Genomic DNA, 23,938 nt, shown 5'->3' on the forward strand with positions numbered 1-23,938 from the left:
ACATTGATCCAAAATTTTTGTGGGCCATGTAGAAAGAAAACAGTTTTCTCGCTCGATTTTTATATTACTTTTCTATGGCCCACTGGAGTTTTATATCAGGGTGAAAATTAGTTCCTAGGGGTTTAATGGGATTTTTCATCACATGAACCGTTCGGATTAGAGTGACATGACACGTGTGGAAAGGATAGCACGTGCGAACGTGCACAGGTGAGCATGCGTACTCCACTCCCGTTTCAAAGCAGAAAAGGAAACACTGCGATCAAACGGTACCGTTTTGGGGAGGAGTAGAGAGGAAGGGCGGTCGTTGCAGACAGAGAGATTGCCGATTGGGAGGGTGGTCGTTGCAGACAGAGAGAGATTGCAGAGAGGGAGGGCGGTCGTTGCAGACAAAGAGAGATTGCAGAGACGGAGGGCGGTCGTTGCAGACGGAGAGAGATTGCAGAGAGGGACAGCGAGAGACTGCAGAGAGGGAGAGCCGGAGAGTGCGTTTCTTCATCTTCCCTTCTTTTTAAAAATCCGACCGTTGAGCCTGTAAGTGGCTTACAGGGAAGTGACTTCTCACCCCCATCGCCCCGCAGTTTTTTGGTAGATTTGCCTGTAAGTGACTTACAGGCTGTAAGTTACTTACAGATGAATTTTCTCCCCCAAACACCACCTGTAAGTGACTTCCCTGTAAGTCACTTCCCACTTACCCAACTTACAGCCATCCAAACAGGCCCTTAGAAAAATCCTCTCCTCTTTTTTTTTTTTTTTTAATTTTTCTTTTTTAAATCCTGGCAATGGCAGCAATCACCAAATCCAAAGGACCTTGGGCTCGACTCCTTTGGAACAAAAATCCCATCTTTTTCTCGAGAAACCTCTCCTCTCTTCCTGTTTCCCGCTCACAATTCCCCCATTCTCGAAAACCCATCTTGGAATTCATTCGATCTCGACCGTCCGCTCGTTTTTTCTCGTCGAAGCAGGCATTTTTCGCTTCTGACCAGTCAGTCCGGGAGCTCCTTGACTACGTTAAGAGGGAGATGATCCTTGCCGACGATGAGGATGATGAGGATTACATGGGTGTGGGTCCGCTGATAAAGAAGCTCGAGAAGAAGAAGGTCAAGGATTCTGGGCACTTCGATAAGTTTGAGGAGCCCACAGATTCTGATAGCGATGAGGACGATGAGAGGTTTTCACCAGATGCCATTAAGAAGCAGGCCAATGAGTTTAAGGAGAAGTTCAAGAAGCATGAGGATCTGCTCAAGAACTTTGTTGAGTCTGGTAATGGGTTTCCTTTCCTTTCTGTGGTAACGTAATTACATTTATTTTTCTATTGGATTCTCCTGCTGGATTTTTTTTTTTTCAATGGTAAATAGTTTCTTTGGTTCTATATCTACAAGCATGAGGTATTATTCAGTTCTTGGTCCAGATCATGGCTGCTTTCAATGGGGCAGCATTCCTTGGAGGGACGTTTTTCAGTGACTTGGATAGTTCAGCCAATGGGCCCACCGTGGATGGTTATCAGCAAAAGATCTCTGCCTTTGAACTATCCCACCAATCCTATAGAGGGATGTTGCACTTCTCGTGTGGACCATTGGCTATATGTTCTAACTTCTTACATGTAGGGATGTTATTGGATGTATAGGATTGGTCCAATGGATGAATGGTGTGGATCACTGAAAGTAGGCCTCACATGTATAGAATATGGGTTTAATCGAAAACATCCATAGTTGACACGAAGTATTACATATTGCCTCAAAAAAAGTAGAGGGACCTCAAGAAAAGCATTACATCAGCTTTGTTTGTCTAGTTTGAATCCATGGATTGTATGTTAGTGTTGTCATTTTAGAAATGGTTCTTTTTTGCCCCTTGCTTGTTACTGTCCCGGGTTTTGCATTTTGTAGAGAAAACGGGATCTTTTATTAAACGAAAAACAGAAAATACAACAAACAAGGGGCGCCAAGGAGGCGACCCAAATTACCCAAGGAAATCCAGATTAGATCCCTTTAAAGATAAAACAGCGCTAGCCCATTCTATGACCAGCCCTCTCGCCCTTTGAGAAAGAAATACCAACTGCTGACTGGATGGAATTATTAAAACACCTATTGTTTCTTTCTTCCCAGATGGCTCACCAAATTCCGAGCAAAGCCATTCTCCAAATCAGATTCTTTGCTGCCCCAAGACATCCATGCCAAGCATGAAGCAAACAGTCCACCGACACTAGGGTGCCCCATGTCATTTGGAAGCAGTCACGCATATCCGCCCAAACCTGTCTAACGAACGGGCAATGCAGGAAACGATGGTCCACCGACTCCTCATTATGCATACACAAGTTGCATACATTTGGGATGATCATAGCTCTTTTCCGGATATTATCAATAGTTAGGACTTTCTTCCTACCAACCAACCACCCGAATGCCACTATCTTTGGGGGGACTTTGTATGACCAAATAGAGCTTGTGCTCCTAACTTTACGTTGATGAATACTCTCTCTTAGGAGGGAATAGAAGGACTTGACTGAGAACATCCCCGATTTGTCAGCTGTCCACACCATTTTATCCTGCTCAGATGGATCCGGGATGAAAAGATGAATTCGCTCATTCCTCAATTTTGTCATCCCAAAGGAAATGCCTACATGGAGGCTCCCATACCACCGCCCCTCGGGAGTAGTTGTCAACAACCAAAACAGAAGGATCCAAGGCCAAATGAAAAATTCTGGGAAATTTAAACTTTAACAGGGATCATCCCATCCACACATCTTGTATTTGTGTTGTTCCAGGCTTTATTAGCTTCACACATTGATTTCATTGAATTTTGCTCTTTGGTTGCACAGTGCGCTACTTGTGAAATAAGAAAATTGATTTGTGTTTTTTCAATTTCTCATTTGGTAATGCGTAGAATTTGACTTGTGCTTGAAAATCACTGTTGGAAGAGCTTGAAAAACTCAGACGCGACTTCCTTTAGAACGGGAAAGTAGCTGACACGAGTTGCTTGATGCAGGCTGATCTGGGCCCATGATCCATTGGCCAGGCCCATCAACAAGGAGGCCCAAGCCTCCTATTTAGGTAGCTAGCCTTTTTTTTTTTTTTTTGAGAGGTAACGTTTACGTTATTGAAAAAGAAAAATAAACAAACAAGAAAACAAAAAACAGAAAGCAGAAATAGAGAATAAAACTCGCTGAGATAGCGAGGTGAATGCCCTCAGTTACAGAACAAGTTACAGCCCTGAAGGTTAATGAAAATGGAGGCCCATTCAGCTATATAATGCTGGACTCTAGGGAGCACTGAATCCGCCGAATTAGAGATGTCGTTAAAGCATCTCCCATTCCTTTCTTCTCATATAGACCTCCAAACTGCCAATAGGGCCATTCTCCACACTGTTTTCTTTTCCTTGCCAAAAGAAGGACCATGCCATGCTTGGAGAAGCTGGTCCGTCGCATCAGGAGAAACCCAGGAAATATGAAAAGATTTTAAGGTTGTTGACCACACACTGATGAAGAAAGGGAAATGAATGAACAAGTGATTGACTGATTCTTCATTATCCATGCAACAGAGAAACATTTGTGAGAATCATTCCTTTTTTTTTTTAGGTTACCAATAGTCAGAACTTTCTTCTTGCCGACCAACCATCCGAAAGCAGCTATCTTGGGAGGAACTTTTTTCTTCCAAACCTGAGCAGTCAATGAAGCAATGGAAGAAGAGTTGCTTCTGCCAAGGGAAGTGTATAATGAAGCAACTAAGAACTTTCCAGATCTGTCCAGTCTCCACTCGATCCAATCTACACCCAACTTGTCTATCTTGTTGCTGTTGATACATCGAAGGAGAGCCAAGAATTCTTCGAGCTCCCAATCTTGAAGATTTCTGCGACATTAGGGGTTCCAAACTATATCATCCCCACTAAAAGAATAGCATTCTGCTATCGAAATGTCTCACTTAGGGCAAGACGAAAAATGTTGCGGAATCTCTCTTTTAGTGCCATTTCCCCTGTCCAAATGTCTTCCCAAAATCGGATTTCAACTCCATTTCCGATGACAAAACCGATACCTTTGAAAACATCCTGTTTAACAGATAGGATGTCTTTCCATACGGAAGAGGCTCTATAAGTTGAGGAGTCCTTCATCCACTAGCCACCCTTTGCTCGGCCGTATTTGCTCTTGATTAGAGAATTCCATAGAGTCCCTTATTCTGCTCCTAGCCTCCAAATCTAGCTACCCAAAAGAGCACGATTCTTCCTTTTGAGATCCCTGATTCCCATGCCACCCTGTTTCATGTGTTTTCAGACCTCCTTCCATTCCATTGAGATGAAATTTCTTCTTCTCTTCTTGCCCATGCCACAGAAAGTCACGTATGAGTTTTTCGAGAGTTGCAAGGAGAAGGCGGACATTTGAAGAGGGACATGAAGTAAAGGGGCAGATTCGATAGCATCGATTTAATCAAACGTAAGATGACCGCCTAAAGACAAATATTTGCACTTTCATCTGGCTAAATATTTTTCAAATTTGACTATGACTTTGTCCCATAAAAACCTTGAGGGTTTGCCCACACACAAGGGGAGACCAACAATAGTAGGCAAACTGCCTATGGAGCACTGGAAAAAATCTGTGAACTTACGTAATTCTTCTTCCTCCATATTTACGCCAAACATCTTCGATTTTTCGAGATTAACTTTGAGCCTTGAAGTTGCCTCGAAACATCGGATTATAGTACATAAGTTGTTGATTTTATCAAAGTCTGCCTCGCAGAAAAGGAGCGTGTCATCTGCAAACTGGATGTGAGATATCTGAAAACTCATGCCTTTGACCTTAAAGCTGCTAATGATACCTTCATCTTGCCCTTTTCTCAGCATCCTAGAAAGGGCTTCCCCAACTATGAGAAAAAGAAAAGGGGATAGGGGATCCCCTTGACGAAGGCCTCGGGAAGCACTGAAGAACCCTTTCGGAGATTCGTTGAGCAGTCTCAACACATTCCTTCATCCAACCATTCCACTTCACTCCAAAGCCCATACGATGTAACATATATTGAAGGAAATTCTAGTCTACGTGGTCATAAGCTTTCTCTATCTTGAGCTTGCAAAGAAGACCCTTCAAACCAGATTTGTGGCTTGAGTCCAAGCATTCATAAGTTTCAATAATTTGCCTACCCAGAATAAACGCACTTCGGTTGTCAGAAATAATGTTGTCCAACACCCCTCTTAGTCAGGACGCTAAGACTTTAGCCAAGATTTTATATGGGCTGCCAAGAAGACTAATCGGCCTGAAGTCTTTTAATGAATTTGCTCCTGGAATCTTAGGAATAAGTCTGATGAAAGAAGCCCCCAAATCTTTGGCTACCCGACCTCGATCGTGGAATTAATTGAAAAACGCTATAACATCTTTTAACATTTCCTAGAATGCTTGAAAAAAATTTATCGGAAAACCATCGGGCCCAGGAGCCTTATCACCACCCAGCGCATCAACTGCCCTTTTTACTTCATTAGGAGAGATCAGCTTCAATGGCCCTGGCATCCACTTCAGATATATGATCGAAGTACAGTAGATCGAGTTTAGGACTTGTTCAACCTTCGTTGTGCAACAGTTTGGAGAAAAAACAGACTGTTTCAGCATAAATTTGGTCCTTATCCTCTGATCTAACCCCGTTCACCATCAGACTGTTAATCTTGTTGTTTCTAACGCAGGCGCTTGTAATGCTGTCGAAATATTTTGTGTTTTTGTCTCCTTTAATCCATTTTGTTCTAGATTTTTATCTTTAGGAAATTTTGTCTTTCATCACCCTTGCTGTGTAAATTTGGATTAACTGTAATCTTCTGGACCAAATATCCGAGGACATTTGATTAAATTCAGCATTGCGATTAATCAATTGCAGCTCATGAAGGATTTCGGTCATTTCTATCTTCCTTTTCCTAAGTTCCACCGCTTTCCACCCCTTAATGTTCTCTTTGAGAAGTTTCAATTTTCTACATAACCTGAAACCCGCATACCCTTCTACTTTGAGTCCTGACCACCACTCTTTAATTATTTGATGAAAGCCTTCAATCTTCATCCACAAGATCTCGAAGCTAAAAGGCTTAGGTCCCTAGTTTTGAATCTCTGCATCCAGAAGCAACGGGCTGTGATCTGACGTAGGCTTTGGTAGAAGGGATTGCGAAACAAGGGGAAAAGCATTAATCCAATCAATCGAAACGAGGAAGCAATCCAACCTTGTGAGAATCGGATCAGCCCTACCATTAGACCAAGTGAATTTGGAACCTATCAGTGGGAGGTCCACCAATTCTTGAGAGTCGATCCATTGAGAGAAGGAACGCATAGTGGATGAGAGATTCCTTCCATTGGATTTGTCTTCCACATATCGAGTAATATCGAAATCGCCCCCTATGCACCACGATTCACTGAACTGCAGTCTAGTCGCATCCAATTCCTCCCAAAATATCTTTCTACTATCATCTTGTTTCGGACCGTAAACAGAAGTGATCAGGCATTTGAAATCAGAGCATACTTCTTTGAGGATAATGGAATCAGAGAAAGTTTTGGCCCAAGAATTTTCTAGAGTCCAATCTGAAGATTTCCACGCCATCACGATGCCCCCTTTACTTCTAATTGCGTCTAAAGTCACCCACTTCACCTCTTTTTTCTTCCACAATGTCGCCATTAACCTTTCGTTGAAATTTTGGACCTTCGTCTCCTGGAAGCAAATAACGTCAACCTTGCTTCGACCTGAGATGTCTTTAATGATCCTTCTCTTCTGACTGGATACCACCCCTCTTACATTCTAGCACAGGATAGAATCTTCATCTAAGAAACTGATTTGCTCCGTTGTCCTCCTTTGACATTGCCCAGATAGTCCCCTTTGGAGTAGTTGGCCCTAGACTGAAGATTGAGAAGTTCCTTGTTGGTGGCTGTCTTCATAAGAGATTGTTTTGGAGATCTAGAAGTTGTCAAGGGTCGGCCACAAGATTCAATACAATGAAAGAGGGTTACGAAATCTTCTGGGTAGTCGCCAAAAGATAACCCGATGTCCTTGCCGATGTGGCCCATTGCGTCCCTAATCCAATTTTTTTTTTTTTGAATAATATTGACTAGCTGCGCCCTGTGGTCTGCATTGCCTAACTAGCCTATTTAGGTAGTTAGCTAGCAAAATCAATCAGTTAGCTATGAATAGTCCATTCGTCAAATCCCTTTTATTTATTTTTCATATTTGTAACAAGTCATTGGTTGTCAATGACATTATGAGTTTTCCTTATATGTACGTTTCAAAGCTTATATAAGAGCTTAAGATGAGTAGTATCAAGGCACTTTTGAATTGAATCAAATTTCTAGAATTGTTCTCCTTTATATGTTTGAGTTTTCGTGCTTAGATTGAAGGTGCCTACGCTTGGGTGGATACTTCCCAACCGCTAGCTGTGCTAGTTTGGTATCAGAGCAGGTCCCAACGGCTGGGGTGAAGTCCTAGATCAACAATAATCTTGATATTATTATTTTCAGATTATTTAATCATAAGATTCTGCCTCTTTTCCTTTATTTTCTTCAGTGCATCCATCCCTCCAACTCCCATTCACCTTTTTTTTTTTTTTTTCTTTTACAAAGCCCAAAAGTCCAATTGACAAGGGGAGAATTTGTCGAAAATTTGGCAGCCATCTACCTCTATTCCAACCTATTAAAGCCCTCAAAATCAGCCACATTCCAACCCGTTAAAACTCCAAAATCAGCCCTAGTCCAGATCATCAAAACTCCAAAATCAGCCCCATTCGAACCCATTAAACCCGCCCCCCCAAGAAAAAGAAAAAAAGAAAAAAAAAACCCAGCCCCATGAAAAAGCTAAAATCAGCTCATTCCATCCCCATTGAAAAAAAAAAAGTCAGCAATATTCTGATCCAAATCCAATCCCCATTTCAACCATTAAAAACCATAATCCAGCCTATTTCAATCCATTAGAGTCTAGAATCTCAACCCATTAACAATCTTCTCTTCTAAACCAGAAACTGCCATATATTCTGTCCATTACTTTCCGACGTCACAATGTCTACTTGTAGTGGTAACGTCTATTGAAGGAGGCTTACCGATCAACAATGAGACAATCGCATCACTGAGCTATTTGCAAGGGTAGCTAGCTTGGAACTACCGTTGACCAACTACGTGTAGAACAATATGGTGAGCAACTTGATCTTATTAGAGATCCTGATGGTGATCCAGATCCACAACAAGGGTTTCAACTAGAACCTTCGGTGAATCAAAATGGTACTTTATGACTTCATGCAACTCTTTGTAGTGAGAGCCCCTGACACTGCGGTAGAGATGCCCAAGAAAGTATAGGTTGAAGTTTCGGACTTCACGGGTTGTCTTGATGCAAAGGCATTTGTCGATTGGATTACAATGTTGGAAGATTATTTTATATAGTACGACATGGATGATGTCCAGCGAGTGGCCTTTGTCAAGGTCAAGTTGAAGGGCCCAATAAGAATCTGGTGGCGAAGCATTGATGACAACAATCTCATTATGGGTTGTCCTGCTATCACCAGGTGGACTAATATGAGGGAGAAGCCAGAAAGTAAGTATTTGCCTTCAGATTACATGGATACTCTTCTTAAGGAGTTCCTTGCATTCAAATAGGGAACTTTATCGATAGCTGACTACACCGAAAAGTTCAATGAGCTTTTTGTCCATTATAAGCTTGTAGAGACAACTGCATAACAACTAACTGCTATCGGGCAGGGTTACGTCAAGAGATCTAATGCGAGATGGTCATGTATGATTTTGAGTCAGTTGATGATGTTCATCGGAAGGCTCAACGAGTTTAACAACAACTGCAGTAGCATAGTCTCTGTCGCTTTGGTTCTCTGGTTTGGGAACCTTCCACGAGAAAGTCTGGATCCACGTCTCAATCGGATTCCACCACAGGGCTATTAACCACCTCCCCACCCTTTTCAGCCGCACCCGCAGATGCAAACTTATCTTATAAGGCAACTTCAACCTTTGCTACGGCCTTCACCACAAAATTCATACCAAAAGCAATCAACGGTGTAATGACATGACACTAAGGGACGATGTCCTAATCTTAATCCTTCCCTCAGAAGAGAATGACAAGATGTTGATTAGTACTATTGCGGATAGATTTGGCCCTTTTCTAATGAGTGTCCACAAGCCAGGAACCTCCATTACTAGTTTACTACAGTAATGAGGAGGACCCGTACTACCGGATGACTATGAGTATTACATAGAGCACATCGAGATGGAACAACCCTATGTAGAACTTATCACAACTAGATGATCCTTTTGTTGAAACTACAGTTGAAGCTGAGGATGAAGGCCCTACTCTTATCATTCGCCGCCTCCTTACCACCATCGAGGAGGAAGAGGAAGACTGGCGACGGACGATTGTTTTCCGTATGGGTAAAATGCTAGGGTAGGTTATGTAACATGATCATTGATGGCAGCAATGCAATAAACACAATATCTCAAGAGATGATTGATAAGCTCAAGTTGCCAACTGAAAGGCATATAAAACCATATAAGGTTGCGTGGGTCGGTGACACTACCATACCCGTGGCTTGAAGGTGTTTGATATCATTTAAAATCGGCACATACGAGGATAATATTTTGTGTGACATAATTTCAATGAATGTCACCCACATCCTTCTTGGTCGACCTTGGCTCTTTGACCCAAAGGTACAAAGCAACGGTGAAGCTAACACGCATATTTTCCTATACCAAGGTCATCGTATCCTTCTTTGCCCGTTGCAGCATACATCAACTTCCTCGTGTACGCCCTCATCATTGACATTGGTTGCTCCTTCAAACTCTCATGTTCTCACCATACATAAGTTCGAAGAAGAGAGTAAGGAGAAATGTGTAATGTTCGCTCTAGTCACAAAATAGGTATAGGAGCTGTTATTGACCAAGATGAGCGTATTCCTGATGAAGTCAACTCTATGCTGCATGACTTCCAAGATTTGGTCCTCGATGATTTGCCTAAGGAGTTGCCTCCGCTGTGGTATATTTAACATGCTATAAATTTGGTTCTCGGAACATCCTTACCCAACTTACTAGCATACTGGATGAATCTTACAGAGCACGTTGAGTTGAAGCGTCAGGTTGACTAGTTACTTAAAAAGGGGTAGATCTGAGAGAGCCTAAGCCCATGTGCGTTGCCATCCTTCTTGACTCTCAAGAAGGATGAAAGTTGGGGCATGTGTGTCGACAACCAAGCTATTAATAAAATCACAGTGAAGTACCGTTTCCCCATTCCTCGGCTTGATGATATGTTGAGACTTGATGTCAGGTGCTACCGTCTTCTCCAAGACCGATCTTTGCAGTGGATACCACCAAATTCGCATCCGACCTGGTGACGAATGGAAGACGACATTTAAGACGAAGGGTGGCCTCTACGAGTGGCTAGTTATGCCATTTGGCCTCACAAATGTGCTTAGCACTTTTATGTGTGTCATGACCTGGTTGTTGCATCATTGTTTATTTTGATGACATTCTTATCTATAATTAGTCAAGCAAAGAGCACCTCAATCACCTAAGTCTTATCTTTAGTCCTATGTCGCGAGCGCTTTTACATCAACTTAAAAAAAGTGTACCTTCATGAGTACATTAGTGGTCTTCTTAGGGTACATTGTCTCGTCACAAGGTGTAGACGTGGACCCCGCTAAGGTGAAAGCCATTGTTGATTGGCCGACACCTACCACTATCTCTTAAGTTCGCAGTTTCCATGGCATTTTACAGACGTTTTGTGTGAAACTTCAGCAGCATCATGGCTCTGATTACTGATTGCATGAAACGGAGAATTTTGGTGGACAAGTGCATCAATAAGGGCGTTTGATAAGATTACACGTAAGATGACCGAAGCTCTAGTTTTACGCCTACTGGACTTTGAGAAGGTATTTGAGGTGACTTGTAATGCTTCAAACATCGACATTGGTAGAGTTCTTAGTCATAGGGCCATCCAATAGATTTCTTTAGCAAAAAGCTCTCTGATGCGAAGTAGCGATACTCCACTTATGACTTGGAGGTTTATGCTGTTGTTTGGACTTTATGGTATTGGCGCCACTATATGGTTGGCAAGGAGTTTGTCTTATATTCTGATCATGAAGCATTCAAGCATCCAAACTCTCAGCAGAAGATGAATGCTCGTTTGTCAAGTCGAGCTCATACATTCAGGAGTTTTCTTTTGTAATTCATCACAAGGCTAGCAAGGACAATCAGATTGTTGAAGCATTAACCTGTCATGCGCCTCTATTGTCATCGATGGCGGTCATTGTTATGGGGTTTGAAGAGATACGATGTGAGTATGCTGACGACAAGCATTTCAAACATATTTATATTGGTGTTCTTAGTGGAGAGCATGCGAGACACTCACATTTCAGCATCCATGATGGTTACTTGTTTTGGAGAATGCAACTTTACCTACCTAATACATCCATCTGCGAGTATGTTGTGAGGGAGTTACACGCCGGTTGGTATAGTGGACACTTGGGCCGTGATGAGACCCTAGCTCTCGTTGGAGATGTAGACTTTTGGCCTCGTATAAAATCAGATGTTGCAAAGATCTGCCAGTTGTACAGGGTTTGTCAACTTGCTAAGGGTAAAAAGAAAAACAATGGATTGTATAAACCATTGCTGATCCCACATGCTCCGTAGGAAGATCTCAGCATGGACTTCGTCCCTGGTTTGCCCAAAACCCGTTTGGAAAGTTGATTTAGCATTTGTGGTGGTTGATCGATTTTTAAAAAATGACCCATTTCATACCATGGTCGAATATAATAGACAGTGTTGTCATGTGCAACTACATATGCGCATATCCATATGCAGTTCACATATGTGGCATATGCGATTGCATATACGATATATGTGATCGCAAATTGGCCATGACACATTAAATTTTTTATTTTTATTTTTTTGCAAAAAAATAAAAAATAAAAAATTCTGCCTATAAAAAGGCTTCCAAACCTCTTCCACTTGCAATATTCTCACCCCAAAACTCTCTTACTTTCTTCTTCTCTAACATTTCTTAGTTCCAAGTGGTCTTAATCTCTCTCTCTCTCTCTCTCTCTCTCCCTCTCTCTCTACCTTTCCTATTTCCAAGCAGTCTTAATCTCTCTCTCTCTCCTACATTCCCTCTCTCTTGGAAGTTGGAAGATCAAGATTCAAGCATTTTCAAGTTTCAAGGAACATAGCTTGTTGATTTTCTACAATAATAAATAAATAGCTTGTTGATTTTGCTGTTACTTCTTACTTGTTAACTATATTGTTGAATGTTGATGACTTGATTTTTAATTCATTGTGTAATTGATTTTATTTCCCTTAAATGTATTTTAAATATATAAAATTAGTTATCTATTAACTTAGGAAAGTTCCCTTGAGTTTCTTGGTTTTTTTTTTTTTTTTGTAAAAATTTTTTCGAAAAAAAATAAATGCGGTCGCATATGCGATTGTACAACCGCATATGCGAACACATGATCGCATATGCAATTCAACAACATTGACAGCAGGAGCTCTCAAGATTGGTCAATTATTCTTTCGAGAGGTTGTTTGTCTTCATGGGCCTCCAAAGCTAATTATGTCCAATCATGATACCAAGTTCATGAGTTATTTCGAGAAAATTCTTTGGGCAACCATGAAAACCAAGCTTCAGTTCTTTAGTGCCTACCACCCTCAGACCGATGGTCAAACAGAAGTGGTCGACCATAGCTTAGGCAAGTTATTACATTGTCTTGTCCGCGATTACATAGCTACGTGAGACCTAGTAATACCCATGACTGAATTTGCTTATAATAATTCAATCTGCAGGTCCATAGGGATGTCACCTTTTAAAGCAGTAACTGGTATATGACCATGTCTTCCAGTCAATTTGGTTCCTCTGCCTATAGAGTCGGGACCAAGTGCAGAAGCTAATGACTTTATCCGCCATATGCAGCAGGTGTATGACGAAGTTCGACGCAATATTGTTGCAAGTAATGAAAGTTATAAGCAACATGCAGATACAAGACGTTGCTTTGTTGAATTTGCGGAATGTGACATGGTTATGGCTTATATTCATCCTAAATGGTTGCCCTCGGTACCTTGAAGAAGCTTCATCATCGCAATGTAGGATTGTTCAAAATCATAAAGAAGATTAGTGCCAATGCTTATATTTTAGATCTCCCACTAGATTTGCCTATCAATCTTACTTTCAATGTGGAAGATTTTTCCATTTATCATAGGCACCATACCAACGATGGTATTGAAGAACAAGCATCACACTTTCAACCATTTTACCACCTTCAGACACGATCATTGATGTTCTCGACAACCAGATCATCTCTATGCGCCAAGGTGGTTACCAGAAGTTTCTTGTCCGTTGGCAAAGGACAACCTCTCTCCGATGATACATGGATCACAACTACTAACTTCCAACGTTTGAATCTTGACCTCTATGAGCAATATCAAGCCATTAAATCGTCGAAATCGAGTTCTTTAAAGTGGGGGAGGACTGATGCAGGCTGATTTGTGCCCACAATCTATGGCTCCGGCCCATTAAGCTCATGCCCAACAGTTGTGGCCCAAAGCGTCTTATTTAGGTAGCTAGCCTATTTAGGTAATTAGCCAGCAAAATCAATCAGCTGGCTATGAATAATCCACTACATAAATCCCTTTTATTTATTTTCCATTTTTGTAACAAGTCATTGGTTGTCAATGACATTACGAGTTTTCCTTATATGTACGTTTCAAAGCTTATATAAGGGCTTGAGATGAGTAGTATCAAGGCACCTTTGAATTGAATCAAATATTTGGAATTGTTCTCTTCTATGTGTTTGAGTTTTCGTGCTTAGATTGAAGGTGCTTACGCTTGGGTGGATCCTTCCCATCAGCTGGTTGTGCCATTGTGGGTCTTGGAGCCGATGAACAATGCCCTTTTGGGCGGACGCGGATTGCGTCCTACCCCCGCCCGTACGGTAATCCGTCTGGGTAGGGCTCTGTGGGACCCACATTGATGTAAGTGTTTTATCCACGCCGTTCATTGTTTTTCTTAGATCATTTTAAGGTATAAGCCAAAAAATGAGGCAGGTATAGGGCTTAACTGGACTACAAATTTGGTATTGAACGTCCATCGTTAAAAACTTCTTGGGAGCTGGAAAAGTTTCGAATCAAGCTGATATTTGTTTTTTCACTTCATCCACCTCTACATGACCTTATGAATAGGTTGGATGGTAAAAAAACATCACGGTGGCTCTTAGAAAGGTTTTAACGATGGGTGTCATTATCATTGCAGCTTCCTTTGGTGTGGTCCACTGGAGCTGTGGACCTTCATTTTTAATATCATAAATTAAAATGACCTGATAAAAGTGATGAACGGCGTGGATAAAACACATACATCACGGTGGGCCCCAAAGAGCCCTACCCGGACAAATTACCTTCCGGGCTGGGGTAGGATGCAATCCGCATCCCTTTTGGGTAAGGGGCTATGGTGGTTTGCGACGTAGGAGAACGAACTTCGAAGACATGTTTTGACAACTTAATATGGAACCAAGCCGGGAGGTTGGTGGCCCAAAGATTCTTCTAGATTCAAAGTGTCGGTTATTTGGAAAGCTATTTATATGATGGCCCCAAAGTTTAAAGAAGCTATTTCTTTTAAGGTGGGGATTGACACTTGCATTTGGTTTTGGGAGGATTTATGGGTTGGGGATAATTTGTTAAGGGTCTGTTCCTAAATTTAGCTCAGTTGGCTCCAAATAAGAATATTTTTGTGGATAGGCGCTTCTCTATAGGGGGAGAGGAGGTAGTGTGGATGCCTCCTTGTTGCAGAGGGTTGTCAAAAGATGAAGTTGAATCTTTTTATCGCCCTCCTGGATAGATTAAATAATGTTAAGGTTGATGTTGGGGAGGTGGACGCGCTGATCTGGAAAGGTACTGGTTCGGATGGTTTTCTGGTTCGATCCTTTTATAGGTTTATCTCCTCATCCACTTTGCCCTTGTGCCACAATTTTTGGTTTTGGTAATATGGTGCTCCGACGAAGGTGGTTGCTTTTGTATGGTTGGTGGAAAGAAGTAGGGCTCTTACGGTGGATAATTTGCGAAAAAGGGGAATGGTGCTTCCGAATGTTTGCTTATCATGCATGCGGGATGCTGAATCCGTGGATCATCTATTCCTTCATTGCAGCTTTGCTAGGAAGATATGGGATGCATTTCTCTCTTCTCTTAATGCGAGTTGGGTTATGCTGTCCTCCACGTCTCTTTTGGCTTCTTGGCATGGAAGTGCGCTTTGGAAAGAAGGAAAAGTTGTTTGGCAGCTAGCTGTTATGGCTGGTCTATGGGCCATATGGGGGGAGCGTAACAGACGATATTTTGAGAATGAGGAATCAGTTTATTGGGTTATTTGAAAGGCAAAGTCCTTGGTGGTAGATTGGGCTTCAAGCTTCAAATCTATTAATGCCTGCGTTCTTCTTGCTTTGTTAGGAGTGTACTTCTGTTTGTATTCTATTATGCCCTTTTGGCCTTTATTTATTTATTTATTATTTTTTTAATAATAAAATTATTAATTCTCAAAAAAAAAAAAGGACGATTTGTGCTCGGATATACATCTTTTCGGCGCCATTTTTTTAAATTATATATAGAGAGAGAGAGAGAGAGAGAGAGAGAGAGAGAGAGAGAGAGAGAGAGAGAGAGAGAGAGAGAGAGAGAGAGAGAGAGAGAGAGAGAGAGAGAGAGAGAGAGAGAGAGAGAGAGAGAGAGAGAGAGAGAGAGAGAGAGAGAGAGAGAGAGAGAGAGAGTGTGAGAGAGAGAGAGAGAGAGAGAGATAGAGAGAGAGAGAGAGAGAGAGAGAGAGAGAGAGAGAGAGAGAGAGAGAGAGAGAGAGAGAGAGAGAGAGAGAGAGAGAGACTTATCTCTTCTCTTTGGATGAGAAGTGGGATTTTGTTGAAAAAAGAGAGGATTACAAATAAGAAGGCCAAGAGACCACTAAATGATGGAAAACCATAAATAAACACGAAGGAAAAAGGAACCCAATTCCACTGACAATGGGACCTCGTGACCAACTTGAATTGCTGAGCTAGAAAACCCTCTTTTTTCCAGCACATTGGAGTCCAGAGTAGCCTCATGAAGACTGGTAGAAGAGCTTAGTTTCATAGATCATATGTTCAAATCTTCACCTGGCCAACACTTACGTCTGTCTTCCAATGGATGATGTCTCAGAATCACCTTTAACATAGAGATGCCTGCATACAAAATCTACAGACAAACAAATTCTTTGCAAGAGAGCATTATCTGTAACTTGGTTAGAGCTCATACGACAAACATGATTGTAGTGGGCCGACACAATCATCCCTTGATAGACCGTATGCTAATTTCATGTCGGATATGAATGCTGACTATTTTGATTGTTGTTTCCCTTGAAATGATCTGAATAAATTTTGTTCATTTTAAAAAATATTTTTGCTTCAGGTTTGGACTCTATCATCCTGTGAAAAAAATCGCATGCATTATTTTTTCTCTTACATGCTCTGATTAACCCCTGATTTGTTTTTCCCCTGTCATCAGAAACTGTTGATGATGCATACAAATGGATGAAGGAAATTGACAGATTTGAGCAAAAACATTTGCGACTCCGGTTGGAATACAGGGTTATTGGTGAGCTGCTGAACCGTCTGAAAGAAGCCACTGGCAAGGATAGATTCATGGTTCTTCAGAAACTGAATAGAGCTGTGAGGTTGGTTGAGTGGAAGGAGGCCTACGACCCTAATAACCCTGCAAATTACGGGGTTATTCAGCAGGAAGAAGTTCCTTCCGTTGATCGTCTTGAAGATGCTGGAATTGAAGAAGAAAGGCATGCCATTCCAGGGGTGGGTATTGGGGATGATGGTGATAAGGATTTCAGTGACATGAAAGAGAAGGATGATATTTTGTTAGAGAAGATCAATGCGATTGACAAGAAACTTGAGGAGAAGCTGGCTGAGTTAGATTGTACTTTTGGAAAGAAAGGAAAGCTTCTAGAGGAGGAGATCAGAGACGTTGCAGAGGAGAGACACGAGTTAACGGAGAAGAAAAGAAGACCTCTTTACAGGAAAGTAAGTGTAGTCATCTTCCTACCATGCCTTCATTCTTCACACCGTAGAATTTTCTGACTTTTGTGTGTACAAATTTTTATTTGTTGTTTTGTATGTTTCTTATGGACAGCTAACTTAACTAATGTATGTTTCATTCTTTATATGTAGTTTTCTGCTGTCTTTAGGCTTTCAACAATTTCATTCCCTTCTTTTCTGTTATTCAGTTCGAATTCCATTAGTTTTTTGTTGCTTGCATAATTCAGCAGTCGGTATATTGTTATCTTAAATTCTAGTTGGATGCCATAACTCGTTGCTGCAGCATCGTACCCCCTCACAAAGGTTTCTTTACCTTTTCCTTTAATTTAAACTAGAATGCCTTCTAAGGGCCATAGCACCTTCTAAGGACCTGTTTAGATTTGTGGAAATGCTTTTTGGGAAATGTTGTTTCCATGGAAATGCCATTTCCCTTGGTCGTTTTCAGATTCTCCTAGGAACGCCAATTCCGGCAAATTGAGCCATTTTCGCTTCCCTTCTCATAAATAAGAACTGTCGTTTCCCAATGTTTAAGGAATGGAACTGATGTGGCACATATGCCACTGTCCATCTTCAAGCACCCACATGTGCCAATGTGCAACATGTGCCATCAGGCCCATCACCCATCTTCAGTTGCCCCACATGTTCCAATGGGAACGTGTGCCACCATCATCTCCGAGCATCCCACATGTGCCACCACCCATCTCCAAGCACTCTAGTTGTACCAATGTACCACCATCCATCTTCAAGCACTCCACTTGTACCAATGTGCCACATGTGCCATTATCCATCTACAAGCGCTCCACTCCACGTGCCACTGAGCATCATCAAGTGCCCAACATGTCCCACCATCCATATTCATGCGTCCCACTTGTGCGAATGTCTCAAATGTACCAATGTGCCACGTGCACATGCCACCATCCATCTACTAAGTGCCCGAGGTGTACCAATGTCCGCCAGAATCTATATTCAAGCGCCGCATGTGTGCCACCTTCCGTCTACAATAAAATTTTCTATGGAAAATTCTGTTTTGCCAAAAAACAGATTTGGATATGACGGTTTGTTTTTTCAAGAAAATCTTATTGTAAACCATCAAAGGGGAAACATCTTTTCCTTGACCATAGTTTCTTGGGATGGTGTTTCCTCTGTTTTTTCTTCCATGAATCCAAACTAGTGCTTTGTTAGAATGATGAGTGCGAAATGTGAGCTTCGCTTGGAGTAGGTGGCATAAATTTTGTACCCTTCTATTCTGTTCTTGAGAAGCAATGACAAGCGATAAACTGCTCTATACATCCAAAACAGCCACATTAATTCTCCAGTTTGGTCAATCACCATGAGGCAAGATTCTCACAAAGCCCACATTTCTTTGACTAATTTGGATAGGAAAAACTTCCTATCTTGATTCTGATATGAGGGAATTTGTTTGGGGCCAGAATTGAAAGTTTCAATAATTGGAGGTGATCATCTCATTGACCTAAAAGGTTTAGGAAGGAGTGGATTTTTCTTTGGGTAATGGTGGGGGTATTAGATTTTGGAAGGATGTTTGGTTGGGGGATAAAAAAATTGAGGGAGGGGTTTCCCCTTTTAGTGGGGATTTCGCAAGAGGCAAGTGTGTTGGTGGCATGTTTTTCCATTCATGGAGAGAGTTATTTGGGCTCCTCCTAGTAAGAGTAATTTAAATGAGGATGAGTTGGAGTTGTTGAGTTTGTTGGAGTTGTTGAGCAAGGTTCGCCCGGTGATTTCACAAATTGATTCAATGATATGGTTAGATGAAAAGTCCGGCAGGTTTTCAGTAAAATCTTTTTATCAAAGGATTAGCGGTGGCTAAATGTCATTGAGGTTAGTCATACAACATATATCTCGAGATCTGGAGCTTCTCCGAAGGTTGCCGCCTTGGCTTGGTTAGTGGGAAAGAACAAAGTGCTTATGGTTGACAATTTGTACAAGAGAGGAATATCTCTTCCAAATTGTGTCATGTGTTTTCAGGCTGAAGAATCGGTGAATCATCCTTTCATTCATTGTGAGTTTGCTAAGAAGGTCTGGGAGGGGTTTCTTGTAAAATTTGGTTTTCAGTGGGTCATGCCAGGTTCTATTGATTCATTCTTCTTGTCTTGGCATGGTGGGGGGTAAAGGTAAGATAGGGAAGAAAATATGGCATCCTTGTCTTCTGGCTGGAATATGGGTTCTATGGTGGGAAAGAAATAATCGCTGCTTTAGAAATTGCTAAAGAATCTATTTGGAGGTTTGCAATATGGCAAAAGAGTTGGTCATGGAATTGGCGATTGAATCTAAGGCAATTGTGGCGGATTAGTTTACTGTAAATTGGGCTGATTTGTAGTTGTAGTTTCTCTTTTCTTTGGTTTTTCTTTTCCTGTAATTCTTTTGGCTTTTGGCCTTTGTGCAATAAAATTTTCATAGTTAAACAAAAAAAAAAAAATCATCTTGTTGACCTATTGGTAAAGAAGGGGCATGCTAGCCCCATATGCACCCTCTCCACATGCAGCAGGTGCCAACATGGCTGGTCCACTCATCACCTAGCCATCCCTATATGAAAGTAATGGATGATTTAAGATAACTTGCCAACAAAGTTCAAAAAGAAGAAGAAGAAGAAAAAATATTACTTGCTAAGTCCACTGTCAACATAGATCTATGCACTTAAAATGCTTCCTATGAGGGTGGATTGTTTAAGATTAACTTGCCAACAGTCCACTGTCAACATACACATCTGTGGAAGCCCTCTGGCAAAAATTGCTTTCATTTTATCTCTTAATGCTTCCTATTATGGATGTTTGCTGAAGCCATCTATTTCATCTTTAATTGCATTGCATTTTAGTTGATATGAGTCTTTTTCACCTGTGCTTACAAGCTCTGCGTCAGAATTTTTCTCTATCATTGTTTACGAAACCTTTTATCTAAGCTGCAAGTCATTCATTTGTTGCACCAACCTTTTGTGTATGTCATTCTTCTCGAGAACTTCTAATTTTTCTGGAATAATGGCAGGGTTTTGATGTGAAACTAATCAATGTAAATCAGACTTGCAAAGTTACAAAGGTGATGCTCCTTTCTCTTTTATTTGGGTTCTTTCTTAGGAATAAAATTCATTTCTCTATTGTATGTGATCTTTCTCTTCACTTTCTGTTTCAGGGAGGACAAGTGGTCAAGTACACTGCCATGTTAGCTTGCGGCAACTATCATGGAGTTGTGGGCTTTGCAAAAGGAAAAGGCCCAGCAATTCCCATTGCCCTCTAGAAGGTATTTATTTGATGCATTTGTAGATATCAGCTCAAATTTGAAGTCCTTGTTAATTGGGAAATCAAGCTTATTTGTGGTTAATTATGCATTGTGGCTCATCCATCAGCAAAAGAGTGACTCTTTGATTATGGATTCTCATTTCCATTTGGTGTTATTGATTAAAAAAATAAATCATTGCGTTCATCTAACGAGAGTTTAATGCTCTCATAGCATTGTGAATTATAGTGCCATGAGCTGCATTTGATTTGGTGGCATGGACACCCAATCAATTGATCCTGACCATCCATTCAGTCCAATCCAGTCCACTATTCGTAGGCCATGGAGCAAGCAAAAAAATAAAATAAAATCAAAACAATTGGATGGTCCTAACCATCTGATTATTATTATTATTATTATTTTTGAAGACACAGGGTGTCCCCACCTCTTTTTGAAGTGAGACTAATCCCTGCGGATACACGCAATCACCCACAACCATGTGTATCAGGTAAAGCGAAGGAGGAGAATCGAACCCTCACCTAACCATCTGATTGATAGCATACAAAATGGACAGTCAAAATTATTTTATAGAAAATAGGTCCAAGCATGAAACAATCATCAATGTTGTGGCCCTAACTTGAGATGTCCGTGGTTTTAAAGGTCATTGTGATCAGATGATCAAACCATCCAATCTGTGGCCTTGAAAATGGACAAATATGAAAAGAAGGTTACTTTGAATGGATAAGATCACCTGATCGTTTGATTTTTCCTGTGGCCCATGAGGTGTGGGCTGGACCCAATGGATGGTCCAAATTCCAAAACGATCCATTGACCATTTGCATACCCTAATGCAAGTCATCACACCATAATGTATTGTGTTACAGAAGCACTGTAACTTAACAGTGTTAGGAGAGAGCAGGGGAGCATTTCTTTAATTTTATTCTATTAAGCACTCTCACTATCATGGTATTGCAACCTGCAACAACACTGCTGCTGTCTCCTTTTTAATCTAAATCCTTGATTGCCAGATGGGTCCTCAGATGCCCCTCCTCCTGCCTCCATATCCTCCTTGCTGTATTTTCATGAATTGTCTTCTAAAGTTGATGACCTGTACCATTAGTTTGTTTTCTAATTTACAGGCATATGAAAAATGCTTCCAGAATCTTCATTATGTGGAAAGATATGAAGAGCATACGATTGCTCATGCAATACAGACAAAATACAAGCAAACCAAGGTTCATCCAACCCATTTTATCCATTTTTCGGACATCCCCAAATGCTTTCCTACTGCTGGAACATTGATTCTGAGCCTTGTTGTTTTGTCAGGTATACCTCTGGCCCGCTCCAACAAGAACAGGGATGAAAGCGAGCAGAACGGTTGAAACCATCCTGCATTTGGCTGGTTTCAAAAATGTCTAGTCAAAGGTACTACTTTGCCACCCCCGACACTGTGTGCATGCATCCTTCAACAATTTGGGTTTTCTTTTAATCCCATTCCTTGTAAGCAGGTCATTGGTTCGAGGAATCCTCATAATACTGTTAAGGCCCTTTTTAAAGCTCTAAATGCTGTAAGTGATTTTATTTTTTTCCTGATAGGCTGCCCATTTTCCTTTCATTTCTTTCTTCACTATTACTTTTTTTCGGAATGTTGACGGTGGTTGATTGCATGTTTTCCTTGTGTAGATAGAAACTCCCAAGGATGTTCAAGAGAAATTTGGCCGAACTGTCGTCGAGTCATACTTACTGTGAGTGGTATTTCTTCTATAACCCTATCGGATGTACGCTCTTGCCTTTTTCTACTTTTTGTTGGCTGGAAGATGGTTTGACGAACCGGATGATATAAGGTGGGGGAGAAGGAAAATAGTTCTTTTTTGACTCTTGGGTTTTGTCCTCCATATTCTGTGGCTCATGCGACTGTAGCAAGTAGCAGAATCTGTTTTGATAAGGCAATTGGTCTAAGCAGCTGCTTTTGGCTGCGTTTTGGGTGTCTATGAAATAGGAAAAAATTGATTTTGCAAAAACACACGCCTCTGATAGTCTGCTTGTTCCAGCTTGTTGATGAAATGGGCGTGGTTGTTATTTTGGGCTGCGCACTGATGGAGAAGTGATAGCTAACCAAATTTGGTGTCCGCTTTCTATCATTTTCTAAATGTAGGGTCTTTTCAAATGGGAGTCCCAGAAATGTTGTTATTGTTGGGAACCATGGAAGCACACAGAGCGGAACCAAGCAAAGTACACGCAATCGCACAAACAAACCCAAACAAGAACAATTCAATTTTTACGTGGAAAAACTCTTGCTAGAAAAAACCACGACACAAAGTGACAAGTAATGCACTATGAAAGCAGAATTACAAGAGATAGATAATCTTACCGATTTGAACAAGCCTCGAATCTCCTTCAAACTCGAGCTATGCCCTTGAACCCTTGGGAACGTTTTAGAAAGTCCTAATACACCTTAATCTCACTATAATTCCGATTACACCTGATATATATACTATCACAACTGGAATAGGAAACAAATCCTGCACTTACACAATTCTATGCGCACGTGTTCAATGGGACCTTCGATGGCATCAATAGACATTGAAGCTCAGTTGATGACATCGAAGATTATTCGATGCTATCAAACAAATAGGATATTTTCAAATTTTCTTGATGGGATCTATCGGATTGTTGATGGCATCGACAAACCCTATTACAGACAGATTTAAGACATCAACAACGATTTCCACCATGTCTTCAATCTTCAATCTCCATTGCTCCATTGTCGCTACCATCTCTAATTGCCTTCCATCATAACTTCATCGTCGCTGCTCGTGCACACTCTGTCCTTTATTAAGCCTTCGCCAAGCCCAGGGGATTAACATATAACTTGAACTTCTCTGCGAGAACCACCTTAGTAAGCATGTCAGCTGGATTTACGCTTGTGTGTATCTTCTCAAGAGTCATGTCGGATAAAATAATGACGTACATCAATATGTTTAGTACCTGAAACTGAATTCTCGCCAAATTAATTATGTTTTCGTTGTCACAATTAATTGGCATGGTCTCTTGCTGAAGCTCTAATTGATTTATCATCCCCCTCAACCAAACACCTTCTTTAAATGATTCGGTCACCGTCATATACTCAGCTTCGGTTGTAGAAAGAGCCACAACAAACTAAAACTTCGACATTCAACTGATTGCTTCACTCGCTAGGACAAACGAGTAACCGGAAGTCAATCTTCTGTTATCCACGTTGCCCACATAAGTTGAGTTCACATGGTTTACTAACTTGTCTCCTATTTTTCAAATGTTAAAACGTAATCTTGCGTACTTCGAATATATCGAAGTAACAATTTCACTACCTCCCAGTGTTGTTGGATAGGGTTAGACATGTATCTGTTAATAATATCCACCGCATGTGAAATATCCGGTCTTGTACAGGTAATGACATATATTAAGCTGCCAATCGCACTCAAATAAGGCACACGAGATATATCTTTTTTTTTTTTTTTCCATCTGTTTTAGGACACTGTTTAGAAGAAAGTATAAAATGAGCCATATGGGGAACGCTAATCGTGTCACGCCTCAAACTCAATAACCGGACTCACAAGGAACACGATAGCTGATTCTGATCGCAACAGCCTCCGTAGAATCCCATTCACGGCCCCTGAGGCAGGTTCCGATCCTGGGATCCCAC

General features: G+C 41.1%; 1 pseudogene; it reads left to right on the forward strand.

Moving 5' to 3' along the window:
- The first annotated feature begins 260 nt into the window (after nucleotides 1–260).
- LOC131239669 (uncharacterized) lies at nucleotides 261–22,245 on the forward strand (annotated as a pseudogene).
- Nucleotides 22,246–23,938: the final 1,693 nt, after the last annotated feature.

The sequence above is a fragment of the Magnolia sinica genome, chromosome 3, assembly GCF_029962835.1.
Source record: "Magnolia sinica isolate HGM2019 chromosome 3, MsV1, whole genome shotgun sequence".
NCBI lineage: Eukaryota > Viridiplantae > Streptophyta > Magnoliopsida > Magnoliales > Magnoliaceae > Magnolia > Magnolia sinica.